The sequence below is a fragment of the Triturus cristatus genome, chromosome 7 (genome assembly GCF_964204655.1).
Source record: "Triturus cristatus chromosome 7, aTriCri1.1, whole genome shotgun sequence".
Classification (NCBI taxonomy): Eukaryota; Metazoa; Chordata; class Amphibia; order Caudata; family Salamandridae; genus Triturus; species Triturus cristatus.
The window spans coordinates 1,720,535,857-1,720,552,032 of record NC_140590.1 but is presented as its reverse complement, the minus strand read 5'-3'; the positions used below and the strand labels follow the sequence as shown (position 1 = coordinate 1,720,552,032).

General features: G+C 48.5%; 1 protein-coding gene across 2 annotated transcripts in view; it reads left to right on the top strand.

The window, feature by feature from the left end:
* The first annotated feature begins 5,135 nt into the window (after positions 1-5,135).
* Positions 5,136-16,176, top strand: part of TMEM52B (transmembrane protein 52B) — a 137,443-nt gene continuing 126,402 nt past the window's right edge. For both annotated transcript variants that reach the window (XM_085614633.1, XM_085614632.1), the window contains exon 1: positions 5,136-6,036. The gene's annotated coding sequence lies outside the window, so the exon portion shown is untranslated. The remainder of the gene's footprint in view (positions 6,037-16,176) is intronic.

The following is a 16,176-nucleotide window of genomic DNA, read 5'->3' as shown; positions in this document are numbered from 1 at the left end:
GGGCGGTTGTAAGCCCGAGCAACCGGGGTTGCCTGGAATGCTCCACCCCTTCGGGGAGAGTAAGGGAGTGGACTGGCGGTCCACTGGTGGGAGGGGTTATCCCCTCCCCCAAATTTGGTAAGCACCGATTGGCGACGGCCACGGTGTAATTTGGCTCATCAGGCGGGCAGGCGGCGGAGGGGCTGCCTGCCCTTGGATCGCCAGTAAGATAACCCACAAAGAGCCCCTCTATGGGAGCCCGTCGGGCATTGCAGTGCCGGCCTGACGAGGACAAGACCCATATGATGAAGAATGACACCTAGCTTGTGGGGTGTGTGAGGGCCTTAGTTCCGACATGAGGAATCCCCTTTCCTCCTCACCACCTAGAGCACAATATATTGGTTATTATACCACTAAGGAACTGCGTACCCTTCTCTTTTTTGACTTTGGTTAGGGCCTGTACGCTGGACCTCCATAAGCCCTATTAGTCCCTCCCTTTGTTTACATCTCATTTTTCATGCCAATCTATGTTTTTCTCATTGTCGAATCGTAGTCGTATCGTATTAATGGTCAATGTGTCACGCACATATTAGTGAATAGAAATTCAAGAGGCCTTATTTAAGGGCTTTTTCCGTAGGGCAGCGCCACAGGCCTCCCTGCTGCGCTTCCCTACAGCAAAAGGAAAGGGCAGGAATCTGCTGTATCTATATGATACGGCCCATTCCTGTCCTTTTCCCCTGCGCGTGCGCCAACGCAGGCACCGTTGCACCATGGTGCAAGGATGCCTGCGTTGCGGGGATGATTGATTTTGTGCAGGAAGGGACCCTTCCTGCACAAAATCGATCAATTCAGGCGCTTTCCTTTTTCTATGTGTGCTGCATTCTGCAGCACACATGGTGCAACTGTCCCTGAATCAGTGATCATTCCTGTTTGTGTGTCATGACTACTTGTTAGCGATTTTGCATGTATGTCCTCCTCCCATCCTAATGTAAAGCGCTCTGATATCCCTTGGGATCTTCTTCGCGCTATATACAACTTTATAAATAAATAAATAAGGTCATGAAAAGCCACGTAAAGTGGCTTTACGTGGCCTTATAAATATGCAGTGGCACATTGCGCCACTGGAACGTCAGAAAAGTGATGGTCCGGGTGCGCAAAAGTGCCGATAAATGAGGCCCAAGGTGTCCATTTTGAGTGGAAGAAAGTGGACTGGGGTAACCATAAGGTACAGCGCATTCCTGCCCTTTTCCCCATGCGCCGGTGCAGAATAGGCTGCCGTGCGCCAATGCAGGCACCTTAGCACCATGGTGCAAGGGTGCCTGCGTTGCGGGGCTGATTGATTTTGTGCAGGAAGGGGCACCTTCCTGGACACAAACAAACACAAGAGGCGATTTCCTCCTTCTATGTGTGCTGCAGAAGAAAAATGAAATCAGGAGAGAAATGAAAACATTTCTCTTCACTGCGCCTCCCAAACATCACCCCAGGGGTGGCGTTAGATTCTGACCCATTCCTCTGTTTACCATGCCTGATAAAACTGGGAATGTTTCAGATTCCATTGTTGTTGCGTGGGAAGGAACACCCGCAGCAACACCCATGGAACGCCCCTTTCACGCAGTTTTCTGCGTGAAAGGGGCACATATTTATAAGGCCATGACAATCCACGTAAAGTGGCTTTACGTGGCCTTGTAAATATGCCATGCCACATTGCGCCACCAGAACGTCAAAAAAGGGAAGTTCCGGATGCACAAAAGTGCTGCTAGGGCCTCGTAAATGATGCCCAATCCTGCCGTCCGATATGAGAAGGGTCAGTCAGGAGGGTTCAAGCATTAGACGTGTTTTCACTCTGCCCCCGCCCCACCAGCCTTTCCATTCCGTGCCCGTCAGGAAGTCTCCCAGCTCTCGCACTGCCCAGTCTCCTCTGCGCTCACACGTCATGGCCGCCAGTTCTGCTCCACCGCATTTAATGGCCGCCTGGTTAATACCTCACCACAGTAATGGCCGCAGCCTCTAGTGAGAACACGCAGGAACAAGGCCTCATTACTGCCCGGTGGAAACCTTTCACCTTCCCCATGACACAGGTGAGCTGCCAGCCTGCCCTGCCCTGGGGCACCGTTTGACCTGCCGCTTGTTGAACACGAAAACAAGCGCTGCTGTGGTACTTACAATGTGCTCGGCCCAGCGTGGGCGTCGATGGCAGTGCCATATGTGCAGTCTCTTTCATGAAACCCCCTCCCCCGCCACACATCCGAGGAAATGGTGCCTTAGAGGGGCCATGTGCTTTCATGGCAGTGATGCGGCTCATGGGGGGTCCAGCTTCATGGCAGTGCTGTGGTTCATGGGGGTCCAGCTTCAAGGCAGTGCTGTGGCTCGTGGGGGCCCAGCTTCAGGGCAGTGCTGTGGTTCATGGGGGTCCAGCTTCAGGGCAGTGCTGTGGCTCGTGGGGGTCCAGCTTCAGGGCAGTGCTGTGGCTCGTGGGGGTCCAGCTTCAGGGCAGTGCTGTGGCTCGTGGGGGTCCAGCTTCAGGGCAGTGCTGTGGTTCATGGGGGTCCAGCTTCAGGGCAGTGCTGCGGCTCATGGGGGTCCAGCTTCAGGGCAGTGCTGCAGCTCATGGGGTCCAGCTTCAGGGCAGTGCTGTGGCTCATGGGGGTCCAGCTTCAGGGCAGTGCTGTGTCTCATGGGGGTCCAGCTTCAGGGCAGTGCTGTGGCTCATGGTGGTTCAGCTTCAGGGCAGTGCTGCGGCTCATGGGGGTCCAGCTTCAGGGCAGTGCTGTGGTTCGTGGGGGTCCAGCTTCAGGGCAGTGCTGTGGGGTCCAGCTTCAGGGCAGTGCTGTGGCTCATGGGGGTCCAGCTTCAGGGCAGTGCTGTGGCTCATGGGGTCCAGCTTCAGGGCAGTGCTGTGGCTCATGGGGGTCCAGCTTCAGGGCAGTGCTGTGGCTCGTGGGGGTCCAGCTTCAGGGCAGTGCTGTGGCTCATGGTGGTTCAGCTTCAGGGCAATGCTGCGGCTCATGGGGGTCCAGCTTCAGGGCAGTGCTGTGCTTTGTGGGGGTCCAGCTTCAGGGCAGTGCTGTGGGGTCCAGCTTCAGGGCAGTGCTGTGGCTCACGGGGGTCCAGCTTCAGGGCAGTGCTCTGGCTCATGGGGTCCAGCTTCAGGGCAGTGCTGTGGCTCATGGGGGTCCAGCTTCAGGGCAGTGCTGTGGCTCATGGGGTCCAGCTTCAGGGCAGTGCTGTGGCTCATGGGGGTCCAGCTTCAGGGCAGTGCTCTGGCTCATGGGGTCCAGCTTCAGGGCAGTGCTGTGGCTCGTGGGGGTCCAGCTTCAGGGCAGTGCTGTGGCTCATGGTGGTTCAGCTTCAGGGCAATGCTGCGGCTCATGGGGGTCCAGCTTCAGGGCAGTGCTGTGCTTTGTGGGGGTCCAGCTTCAGGGCAGTGCTGTGGGGTCCAGCTTCAGGGCAGTGCTGTGGCTCACGGGGGTCCAGCTTCAGGGCAGTGCTGTGGCTCATGGGGGTCCAGCTTCAGGGCAGTGCTGTGGTTCATGGGGGTCCAGCTTCAGGGCAGTGCTGCGGCTCATGGGGGTCCAGCTTCAGGGCAGTGCTATGGCTCATAGGATCCAGGTTCTGTGTACTTCAGTGGCTCAAGGGGAGCGAGTTTGATCTGCACCGAAAATGACAATTGTCTTGCAATGTCCCTGTTAACACACTGTTGGCTTCTGCCTGCTGTTTTGACACCTATCTTACAGTGCTCTGAAACACTGCTGCGTGAAGTCGGCGCTATATAAACAACACGAGATGGCCGTTCTGTTCTTCGTGGTGCCATGCTGCGATGGCAGTGCTGGCTCGCGCCAGTGCTTTCATGACAGGGTTTTGGTTCCTGTAGCCCGTGTGGTGCTTGCACTATCGTGCATACGGGGCGCGTGCTTTGACGGTGGTGCCATGGCATCTGTGGCCCTTCATTCGATGGCAGCGGTCCCCGTGGGCCCTGCTTTGCTGCAGGGCCCCTGCCTTTATTGGCAGCTCTGCGTTCCACTGACGATTGTGCCTCGTGGTCTCCTGAGTGGACCATAATATTAGGAGAAATCTGGCAAACGAAACAAACGCATTAATGGCTTCTACAGAAAGGTGGCTACAAGCGCAAAAATGTTACTAGTCAACGTAGAAATCTGGCAACATGGCGCAGAACATCGCTAGTAATTGCAGAAATATGGCTAAGTGCCCAAAAACATTGCTAGAGGGCATGCCAGTGATAAAACTACCCGAACGAAAACACGACAAGCCACTTTGGAAACGTACCCACCTGAAGCAGCCTGTACCTATAACAACACACATAAATATGGCTAGTTACATGATTGGAAACTTAACTTGCCACAACGCAAACGTGGCTAACCTTTTACTAGGAACACAACTACTACTAGCCACCTTAAAGATATGGCTAAGAGAACTAAAATATTACTAGTCAATATATACAGGAACCAAAACATTACTGGGTGCCATGAGAATAAGGCTAAGAGAACTACCTTATTACTAGCCAATAGAGAAATATGGCTAAATGAACCAATGTATTATTCGCTGCCATAGCAATGTGGCACAGTTAACCCCAATGTGACTGGCCACTTCAGAAATATGTCTATGTAATGAAAACCTTACTGGTTGCCACAGTGCTTGGGATGACTGAACCAAACTAGGCATTGCAATGTGTAGCCTTGGCCACACGCACAAGGCAACACTACAACAACAACTTCCCGCCAATGCAAAATTAAAGATTTTCAACACTTTTTTAAAATCAATTACTGGCTTTTAACTTTTCCAAATTTTTCCAGAATTAGAACAGTACATACACATCCCGGACTATTTAGGGGATATTGCATTTCGCAAACATTCTAGGACCGGAAGTAGAACAGTGCATTTGCCTTCCTGGCATCCCCAAATATCACCAGCTGCCTTACGAATGCGGCTAATGGAACCAACATATGATTCTGCACCTGTGCCTGCAAGTCCAGATGGAGCAAACTTTCCACGGTAGGCGGCCCCTGAGATGGCATTTCCATTGGAATTCCACTTTGCTTGCTCTAGTGACTTTATGCTAATAGTCCACACAGGTGCCAGGGGGCAGGAGGCCCTCTTCAGGGCCCTCCCAGCGGAGCAGGCCGTGCGGTTTGTGGAGCGTGGAGGCGGCTCATGATACATTGACCCTGGGCCTCCTGCTGGAGTTTGTGGCGGGCTGAGCTCCCACCGTCCCTCGGGCGTCGACAAGGAGGGTCTTCCGGGGAATGTGGCTGAACCCAACAGGAAATGCAGGGGAGGGAAGCAACGTCCTGGCAGTCTGCAGCCCTGTAGGAATTCACCCCCTAAAGGCTCTCTCCCTCTCGTTATTTCCCCTTTCATCCTCACCCCTTCTCTTTCATGGCAGGCTGTCTCGACTCAATTGTTTGGTTAAATAGCTCTGTGAAGGACCAGTGGATGGTGAGGGTGGTCTATGCCCCATCCCATGCAGCACCCGAAGAGCTGACTTAATCATACTGCTTTAATGTACAGCCTAGGGTTCGGGGTGACCTGTGTCAGCCAGAGCCCCACAGAAGCCCCACATCAGCCTTCTAAGAAGTGGCGTCATCCACAACCACATGCAATGAAAGCAGTGGAAGGATCGAGGCACACCGAGAGCTGAAGGACTATATCTCATCACCTGCCAATCACCTAGCCCCGTTCCGGCTGAGAAGTAGCTTGACAACTTCGAAAAATCATGAGCAGGTGTCTTTGTGAAGCTTCTATTCACATACATATATGACATCTGGCGACGAGGACATCGTGGGCACCACATTAACATCGGCGGAAACAATCGGTAACATGAGGTGCAGAGGATAGAAAGACAGTCACAAGAAATCGACATTAGGTGCACAGGGTCAGTGGCAGGGAATCAACGAGTCAGAATTAACAAACAACGTTTAGCGCAAGATCGACAACTCAAGTGCCTGACATCAAGGACCCAGGTGAATCAAATCAACAAACCAGGTGGAAGAAATAAGCAAGAAGACAAACCAAGTACAGCCGGTTCGAGATATATCATAGGTGAGCTCTGTACGGGAACATTTCGTTCACACATATTTACTTTTCGAGTATATGACATTTGATTTAGAAATGCTTCTTTATTTTTCTGAATCTTGGCTGGCGGGGCTTCTAATCTAATTTTTGTTGACCGGAGGAAAGAAGGGCTTGGATTACCGAGTTGAGAGCTGCATTTGTTAAAAATGTGCCTCTCTGTCTTTGCGCCCTCGAATATTCTGACTCTATCTGGCCCTTTACAATGAATTATTACTCCATTAAACAGAACATTACATATGAACTTCATCTATCGTCCTTTTCCCCTTCTCATTCGCTTCCTCTTTTACTTCATTTTCCATCCAGTCAATTCCATCCCTCTTCGGCTGTCCCTCCTCACTCATCTCTGTGACTGCCACATTGGTTTCTACAACAACTTTCTATTCCATCCAAACCTCTGCCACGTCCAGCTCCATACCACTTCCTGTCATGGCATCCACCACCTCTGCCTCCCTCCAACACAACCCTACTCCTGCATCACCACCTCGCCCTCCACCCAAATCCACCCCACTCTCTGGAACTGTGCCCCTCATCGCCACCTCTCCGTATATCCAACTCCAACCCATCCCTGTCATGTCGTCGATCATCACCACCACTCCCTCCATCCAGGTGAAGCCCACGCCTTGCCATGGCATCTACAGCGATGCAAAACTCCATAGCCTCCATGAGAAGCTCTGTTGTGGGCCTTGGGAGGGTCCGTTTAGGCTACATGTGTGCCTTTGAGGGCTTTTTAAGTGTCTGTTGGTGGCTTTTTGGGCATCTATGGCCTGTTAGAAGGTAAATAAAGGTTGCTTAAATGCTATGTAATGGTCTGTTTGGGGATAGGTTAAGGTCTGGGAGAGGCTCTGCAATGGTCTGTTGGAGGTTTACAAGGGTCTGTTATAGGCCTTGTGATGGTCTGTTTTGGGCTAGGTGAGGGTCTGTTGACAAGAGACTGTTTTAGGCTAGCTCAGGGTCTATTGGAAACCATGTAATGGTCTGAGGGTATGCATGAGTCTGTTGGAGGCTATGTGATGGCCATATGGAAGGTATTTGATGATCTGTGTGTTGCTGGTGTGTTCACAGCTGTATGACATCCTGTTAGAATTATGTGAGGGTCTTTTAGGTGCCACTGATGATCTATTACTGGTAAAGTGCAGAATGTGGCTGCAGATCGCCACAGCAGGACCACAGAGATGGGATCACACTTAGGCACAATACCAGAGAATGTCCCACCATACCCATACCAGGCTTCAAAGCGCTATGGTTCATCCATTTGACTACTTAATTTAATCCACTCACCAGACTATGAGGCTTATGTTTTATAATCTTTAAAATCTCTTTCTCCAGCTATTTCGTCTAAAGTACTCAAGGCCAGCCCTGGAATATTGCCATGATGTCAAGCAGTGTTTCTTTGAATACATCCTGGGGAGTCATAGTCAGAAGGATGGCAGAGTCAGAAGCCCTCAGACCGAGACGGTCTAGTAGGGTCTAATATCCATTCCCTTATGATTGAGAGGGTCTGTGGGGTCTCATAATAATAATAATAATCCACATTTGTAAAGTGCGAACAATCACCCGTAAGGGTCTCTAGGCGCTGGGGCTGTCGGGAAGATTAAGCAAGCTATTGCCCAGAGTCACATGGTGCTGGACCAATCTTCTGCCAGCACAGGGGATCGAACCGTGATCCCCAGATTCCGGAGTCAGTCCCCCTGGCCGCGGCGCCACACCTCTTCCCTCATACCTGTTTTCCTTATGACTGAGAGGGTCTGTGAGGTCCTGGAGGGTCTGTGGGGCTTCATCCAGTTTTCCCTTATGACCTGCAGTGTCTCTAAAGTGGTCCAGGGGAGAGATGCATCCGCTTACCCAATCCGAGATGCAGGGGTGTCAATGCTCATCCTTACCGTCATATGACGCCCGTCCACTTAAAAGAATATTTTATATACAACTTTTTCTAAGGGTTTTATATGTATTGCATGAGTTGCATATGTTTAGAAATCATGTTCAGCAATACCATAGCCCAAAGCAGAAACAATGTTAACGTTTTAAATCAAACTGTTGAATCAAAACTTTGAACTCTGGTAAATTGTTAAAATGCTGCAAGCCATGAGAATCGCAACAAATCACTTTGTAAACAAGCATTGGTAAATGCATTAGGTTTCGCCTACGTGAATAATAATAAAATATATTTTGTTGTAAGTTGTAGCTTGCTGAGTAGTTGTCCAATCTAAGTTACAGAATGTCTGCTAAAATGTTATGAATTGTTTATGTACAAAAAGGCAAAATAGTGTGCTGTTACTAGTGGTATAGTGCAGCTAAGTAATGGAAACATTTTGAAAAATGAAATGAAAGAGGGAAATTATAGAATGAATGTAATAGCAATATTATGTGTTTAGAGGAGATCTGACAACCTTTTGCCCTGCTACCACTGCACCTGCTCCACCATTCAAATCATGACCCTATTCCTTCTTCATCAGGAGAATGTTCTGTTTAAGTATTTACACAAATTCATATTTAAATCACACACATTGTTGTCAAAGCTGCAGTTATTCCAAGAGGGTTGTAAGGCTTTAGGTGAACCCTAAACATTTTGCACTTCTTTTTAAGTTTTGATTTCTTAAACCCTAAACTACCTGCTTCGGAGACCCCTACATTTGGTAAGTCTTTACAATGCTGATCTGCCGAGCTATTTATAACAAGCATTTGCAATGTAATTGGTCTTGCATTTCTGAAAGTTAGACCTATTGGCGTAAATGATAACTGTTTTTATTTATTTATTTATTTATGAGGGTGGAGGGAACGAAGGAAGTTGTGCAAGCCGGCCAGAAAAAAAGAAAGTAACATCCGCTATTGTTGCTAATTAGGAGCGGCGTGCTGTGGTGCTTAATTTTTTTTTTTTACAAAGATGTTGAAATAGAGTTGGGCAAGCCACACATCCGCCATTGTTGAAGATTAAGTGTGGCGTGCTGCGTTACTGTTAAAAAATGTTAATTCATAGTAATTAAAAAAAACAATCACATAAGCAGGCGACTACTAAAATATTAAGTGTGGCGCCCATGTTTTTAATATGAAAGCGGGCACCATCCTCAAACCGAAAGGGCGGCGCCCGGGAGCAGGGCGGGGATGAGAAGCAGACAGTTCAGCAGAGAGTGGAAAAGCGGGAGCCATGGTGCAACATAAAGTGCGGCTCCCGTGTTGTTAGTCTAAAAGTGGGTGCTGTGCTCAAAACTAACGATGCGCACCCTTGGGCGGGACGGGGATGAAGGACTTCAAGCCGCGGACACCATTGTTGGCTGTGTTTATTGGTTTGGGTGAGCTGTGCTTAGTAAAAGAAATGCACGGCCGCCATTCTTGAACCAGAAGCGTGCCTTGCATTTGGAAAAAAGTATATAAAGCATATCTTAAAACCACAGTGCTTTATAGAAAAGATGTTATGGTGTGAGCAGCGTTAATGGCGCGGCCGCCATTCCTTGAATCAAAAACCATAAGATAAGATGAAGCACAACCGCGCTGTTAAAAAAACAAGCGGGTACAGGAAAGCGTGTCGTGCGTGCAATAGGAGAAAGTAATTTATGAAAATAGTGCCTACAGAATGCAAATAAAACATACCGAGTAACAACACACATAAGAGGGCCAGTCCTCATGGAAGGTTACAAAAGGAGGAAAGGAGGCACTAAGGAGGGACTACTCAGCCCATTCATGATTCCAAAGCAACCGCTTACAAAGGACAGTAACAGAAGCCAATTGAAAAGATGGGCGTAAAATGGGTGGAGTTTCAAGTCCATTCCGGAATACAGAATGTCTCGAAGAGCTGCCTAGGCGAGACATAAAAACCTGGAGGCCTAGATCGTGAACACGATCCATTGGTTTCAGGGGCGTTATAGTTAACTGGACTTTTCACTCGTACAAAACCATTGAAATTCCCCCGTTATAGTTAGTTCAGCTAACTATAACTCGCGCGCCCGCAATGCACTGCTGATGACGTCACATATTACATCACTCATGACATGGTCATGAAGCTCTGATGTGTCTGACGCCCTACCGTGCCTAATCCCGGCGCCCCCACCGGTGGGTACTCTCCAAGTAGATACCCTTGTCGTTTATTTATACAAACATGGGTAACTATTGAACTATTGACGGGCACATTTAATATACACGCACACCAAGCCATTCAAAGGGGATTCGACAAAAATTTGACCAAACTATGCAAGAAACCCCCCTCACGGTTAATAAAAAACACATCCACCGCTGGATGTGTAATACTTTTTATTTTACTCTCTGGAAAGGAGACGAACCTCACTTGAGAGTCACAGCATGCTCCTGGTTGAGCCCAATGCTGTGTTACACCCACCAGTGCCCGCTGATTGCCTCACACCTCTGTGTTGTATTCCACTAGCTAGTGCGTATGCTATGACACTCTCTAGCCCATGTGCACTAAAACACCACCCCGTGAATATGTCATGCCACACTTGCCTTCACACGGGTTATATTGCCCCATCTAACGTGCCTTCCTCGATGTGTATGTTATAACGCACAGCGCTATGCCATACATATTACAATCTGGGATCCATATCTTTGTCACAGTGCATATGCAACGTTACACTCCCCAGCACATATTTTATATTACAACTTTAGAGACTAGTTATGTTACACAACACTGCCCTGTGCATATTACACTCCAAGGCGCATATCGCATAGCACGCGCTAGCGCCTGTGCTATCTCGCGCTCTCCAATGAACCTGTCATTGCGCACAATGTGTTGCATATTATATTTCACGCCCGGTTCATCTTATATCACACTTTTTGGTGCATAGTTTATACCATATACTACATCTAGTTTTCATTTTCAATCGTACTCTCAGGACTATGTTCTATATAACACGGCGTCCACCTACCCTTTTGACGGGCATTACATTTTGCGATGGGGGTGGAGGGTCAGGGGGTGTTTCTGCCAAGTGAGCCCGGAGTCACAGTCACAAGCGTCCTCTTCTTCCTGAATAAAAGTGAGATTATGCTGCATACTTGTTCATATTTTAAGTAGTTCTAACAGACACACATTTTAAAAACAATAAAGTTCCTAATACCCACCTTCTCTGAACAGTTAGCTTGCTGCCCCATCCACCTCCTCCCTATCCTCTGTTGTCTGAATCCATGGACTAGCCTCCTCCCTCCTGCCATGCATGGTCTGATGTGCTGCCACTGCCCTTCATTTAGCATGATGTACCAGTCCACTCCTCCTGCCCCCCATTGCCCAATTCTATGGCCCATCATTGACCTCCTGCTTAGCCTCTGTGCTTAGCTTGCTGCCCCTATTCTCCTTCCCCCTGCCCTCCGATGTCTTTGTGCATGCCCCTGCTCCATCCTTTTTGCCCACTATGTTCCATGGACCTGCCACTCCTATCTACTCTGAGTGTTCTGTTGAGCTGCCACTCCCCTCCCACCTGCCTAGCATTGTCAGATGACTGTAACCTGTCCCTGCCACCTCCACCCTGCCTGTCCACATGCCATGCCCCTATCCCCTTCCTCCTGTCCTCCATGGTCCATTTTACTGCCACATCCTTCTGCCCTCCCTGATCTGTTGTGCTGCAACTGCTCCTCCTGCCTGCCCCGCGCGGTCTGTTGTGAGGCCCCTTCCCCTGAACTCTCTTGTCTGTGCCCAGGTCCTGACCCTCCCTTCTATCCTCCATGGTCCTTTGTGCATGCCCCTGCACCCTCCTTCTTGCCCATCATAGCCATTGTGCTGCCACTAACCCTGCCGCTTGCCATGCATGGTCTTCTGTGCTGCCATGGCCCCTCCCACCTTCCCTGTGTGGTCAGCTAGCTGCCCCTGACCCCCTCTCACCTTCCCTCCATGGTCTGTGTGTATGCCACCATAGTCTCATTGTTGCTCTCCATGGTGTGTCTTGTTTCTAGTGCCCACCCTGCCTGACCTCCATGGTCATCTTGCTGCTCCTGCCCTGCCACCTTGCCCCCAGCCCTCTGTTTCCATGTGCAGACCCCCATTCCCTCCCTCCTGGCTTGTCTGTTCCATAGTAATGCCCCTGATCCGTCCCTCCTGCCCTTTATGCAGACCCCCCAGGATATTGCGGCATAGGTTTGCAAATTTAGTGGCACAAAAATGGAAATTTAGCGGCACAAAAATGGAAATTTAGTGGCATTTTTGCGGCACTTTATTTTACTTGAAATCATTCCTTTTCAGCCTTAAATCACCCAGGGGTGTTCTAGCACCCATGTATGCACCCCTGCCGGGGCATTGCTGCCTCCTGGACCCGTCCATTTTAAAAATCAGTAATTTCTATCACCCTTTTTAACATTGAAAATATATTGATAATACAAATATGACCCATACAGGAAGTTCTGCTTTGCTGCTAGAGTGCTTTACTAGAAAGTAATGCAGTGAATTAAGCGTGACAATTTAAGTGACACTTTGTGAGTGAACAAAGGCAAGGAAATCCATTAAAAAATCTATCCTCTTATCTGAAACCCTATGGTCTAAAAGGACCTTAAAATATCCCCAGCAGTTCTGAAGCGCTGCTGCAGGGTACATAGCTGCCAAGGTTTCAGATTGCTTATGTGTGACATTTTCATAAATTCAGTGTAAATATGAGTGACTTTCAACGGTTATGAGTGACGGTTTCTCCTGAACAAAATCTAACAATGAAGTCTAGGGAAACAAATAAATATCAGAAATACCCCCATTTGAGCAATTAGAAACTCTAAGAATATCTTGAAACTGCAGCAAAGTACCAGAAATGGAAGGACACTAGCCTAGTGCCTTTGTAACCTGATTCACGTACTTTGCAGCAGGCATAATAATCCTCTGCCCTATTTTATCATGACAAAATGCTGATCTTGCAACTGCGGGAGCATTATTCAGCAGTTAACTTGACATTTTTATTGTTGCATGAAAACTCCTGGACACAAAAGGAATTCAGCGCCGTGCTGCATAAGTTCCACAAGCAAACAAAAGGATCTCTGTGAGAAAAACAATAACTCACAGTTATCCTCATAAAATATGGTTTTGCAGATATGCGTGCTACATGTGATCACAATTACTACAGACCATAAAAGACCCACAGAGGCCAGCTCCAGAGTTTTCCTTTCTTGATGGTGCACCTACATTTTTAAGTTCCTCCTCAGGCTCCACAATCCATCCTCACCCTGTCCCCTTATTTCATTACCTTCCGATCCTCAATTTTTTACCCCAAAGATTTGCACTCGTGCCTGAGTAACTATCCTTGTGAGGGAACTGCTCCAAAAAAACTTGAGTCTCCGCTACCCACTAAGGGGCAGATTTATGTTGAACTTGCGCCACTTTTGCGCCGCCGTTGCGTCACTTTTGTGACGCAGCAGCGGCGCAAATCCTGCGCCATGGTGCGGGGTATTTACAACGTGACGCATCTGGGAGATGCGTCACGTTGTAAAGCACTGCGCCACATGTAGGCGTTCCAGGGCAGGTGGGGGCGTTCCGGTGCAGGAACGCCTCCTAAAAGTGGCTGAGTGAAATCTACAAGATTTCACTCAGTCACTTTTAGGCCCATGCTGCGTCAAAACCCTGCGCCTGCTTGAAGAAGGCGTAAGGATTGATGCAGCATTGTACAGATAGGGCCCCCCAGAACATTGCTGGAGCTGCGTCGCGCTTGCGACGCAACTCCAGCAATGCGCCACTTTTCGGCACAGATGCGTCACGCATCTGTGCCGTTTTTGCCCCATGGTGCGCCGCATTATAAATGCGGCGCATCCATGGTGGCGCAGCTGTGGCGCATAATAATTGGCGCATCCCTGCTGATATGCAGGGATGCGCCAGTTAACATAAATCTGCCCCTAAGAGTTTCTCCTGTGCACTCAATGGTTAATTTACAAATGGATCATTTAGTGTTTCTCTGTATGGTTCTAACCACCTCTTCCCCCCTAACTGAAGACTGTCCCGGCTGGGTATATGGTGCCTCAAAGCATTTTCACTTATACTATTTGCTTTTTGCTTTGAGCTGTTTACCAGGAGGGTGGTGTCTGTATGCCTTTTATCATTTAATAATTTATTAAAATATGTGTATTATATAGCACTGAGCTTGTAGTCTGTTGACCAGTCTAGAGAAGTTAGGTACAACGAAGCATGGCTGCGTTGTTAGCAGATTTGACGTGTGGTTGACAGTATCAAAATAAAAATTGCATTTGTTTAAAAAGATTCAGGAAAGGAGCACACTTTACATGTAATGGGTCTGTACGGTTGGTAACCTCTACAGCACCCAAAAAAACGAATTTGCTCCCGATGTCGGATGCTGTTATTGGCTGACTGTGTGAAGGTTGTTTGTCTGCTTTGTAAATTGAGTGAAAAGGACATGAATTAGAAACATTGGGCATGTTTATTTGCCTGTTTTTGTGTGGTCTTTGGGGAACAACTGTTGCTAGTTTTATTATCCTCGTTTTGTTTGCGCATTAGGAGCTATTAATTTACTTTGCCCTCACTGTACAGCCTTGCCATCAGCTCAGATAATAATTGGGCAATTAACATCGTTAACACCTTCTATGCAGGATGTTAACCACGGTTAACATTCTGAGCAGCGGGCATTATAACAAAAAGTAGTTGAAGGCTCCATTGCTCATGTCAGTTTCTCGGAGTTTTCTGAAGAACAGGTGATGTGACGGAAGATGACGGATCGCTGACCACTCTCTGACCCACAGACATGGACAGAAGCCCAAATAAACAAAACACTTCTTTCAGGTCAATCAGCCGTCTCCTAATCCTGCTTTCTGACAAGGCAAGCGTTTGCTGAGCCACCACAATAAAAGCAGTGTTACACGAAGAATAAAATCAACAAAAGGCAGTAAGTACGGCATGGAGCGTGCTCACCAGGCACTCGTCAATCAGCCCACCTGCACTTGTACATTTCTTAAGCAACCTTCCCCAGGCCTAGGCATTAATGCCAAGAAATGCCCAGGCGGCAGGAAACAGATAACATCCTTCCGCAGCCTGAGCCGACCTACACTCTCGCTGAGCCTCTGGCGTCATCATGAGAGTAAAGGTCCTGTTCACGTGGGACTGATCGGAGCGAGGCGCCAGTAGCTGCATTTGCACATCAAAGCCACGGCCAGGAGGAAGCAGGTATTTGACGGCTGGACGGCGGCACGTAGTGACGTGTGCGCGAACAGACAATAAAAGGGCATACTTTGTTTTGATGACACTTTTTTATAATTATCGCGGCAATAATTGTAAATATCGCGGCCATCGCGATAGTCAGCCGATTTTGCGATTTTTTCGTGAATCGCGAAATCGAGAAAAGCTGGAGGGTCTGTTTATGGTCTGTTATGCTGCAGCTTTCTCTCCTGTCTGTCCATTATGGTCAGCTAGCTACCATTGCCTCTTTCCCATCTGTTCTCTGTTGTCCATGTGCATGGTCCTGTCCCCTCCCTATTGCTTTCTATGGATTGTTGTGCTGCACTCCCGTCCCGCATGCGCTGTGTGGTGTATTGTGCTGCTGCAAACCCTGATGCCTGCCCTGTAGGGTCAGTTTGGTGCACCTCTCCATGTCCCTCCTGTCCTCTGTTATCCAAGTCCATGTCCCTACCCCATTTCCTTCCATGATCCAATGTACCATACTTGCGAACATTTTGAACTTGGTAAGAGGGAGATTTTGAAAAAAAACTGGGGTATTGATTTTCCCCTTTGAGTTACATTGAAAAAGAGGAGATTGTAGACAGGAGACAGATCAAATAAAGCCCATTTGAGATTAAAAACATTGGACGATTCCTGGCTGAAATGGGTCTGTTGGCATGTATGGTTGTACTACCACTGCCTCTTCCTTCTGCCCACAATGGTCTATTATATTGCCACAGCCTCTCTTGCCAGTCCTGTATTGTTGGTTTGTTGCCCCTGCCCCCCTTTCCACTGCCCTCCATAGTCTGTTGTGCTGCCACTGCCCTTCCTGCCTGCCCAGTGTGGTCAAATTGTTGCCTCTGCACTCTCCCACCTGCCTTCAATTTTAAGAGTCCGTGCCCCTGGCCTCTGCCTCTCAACAGTATCCCAATGAACAACTAGATTGCTAACATTCTATATTTATTACAAAAGTGTGGAACGCCTGACGTCATCTTGATGTAATCAAAACTGTAATACCTAGAGTATTTCCTTTAGAA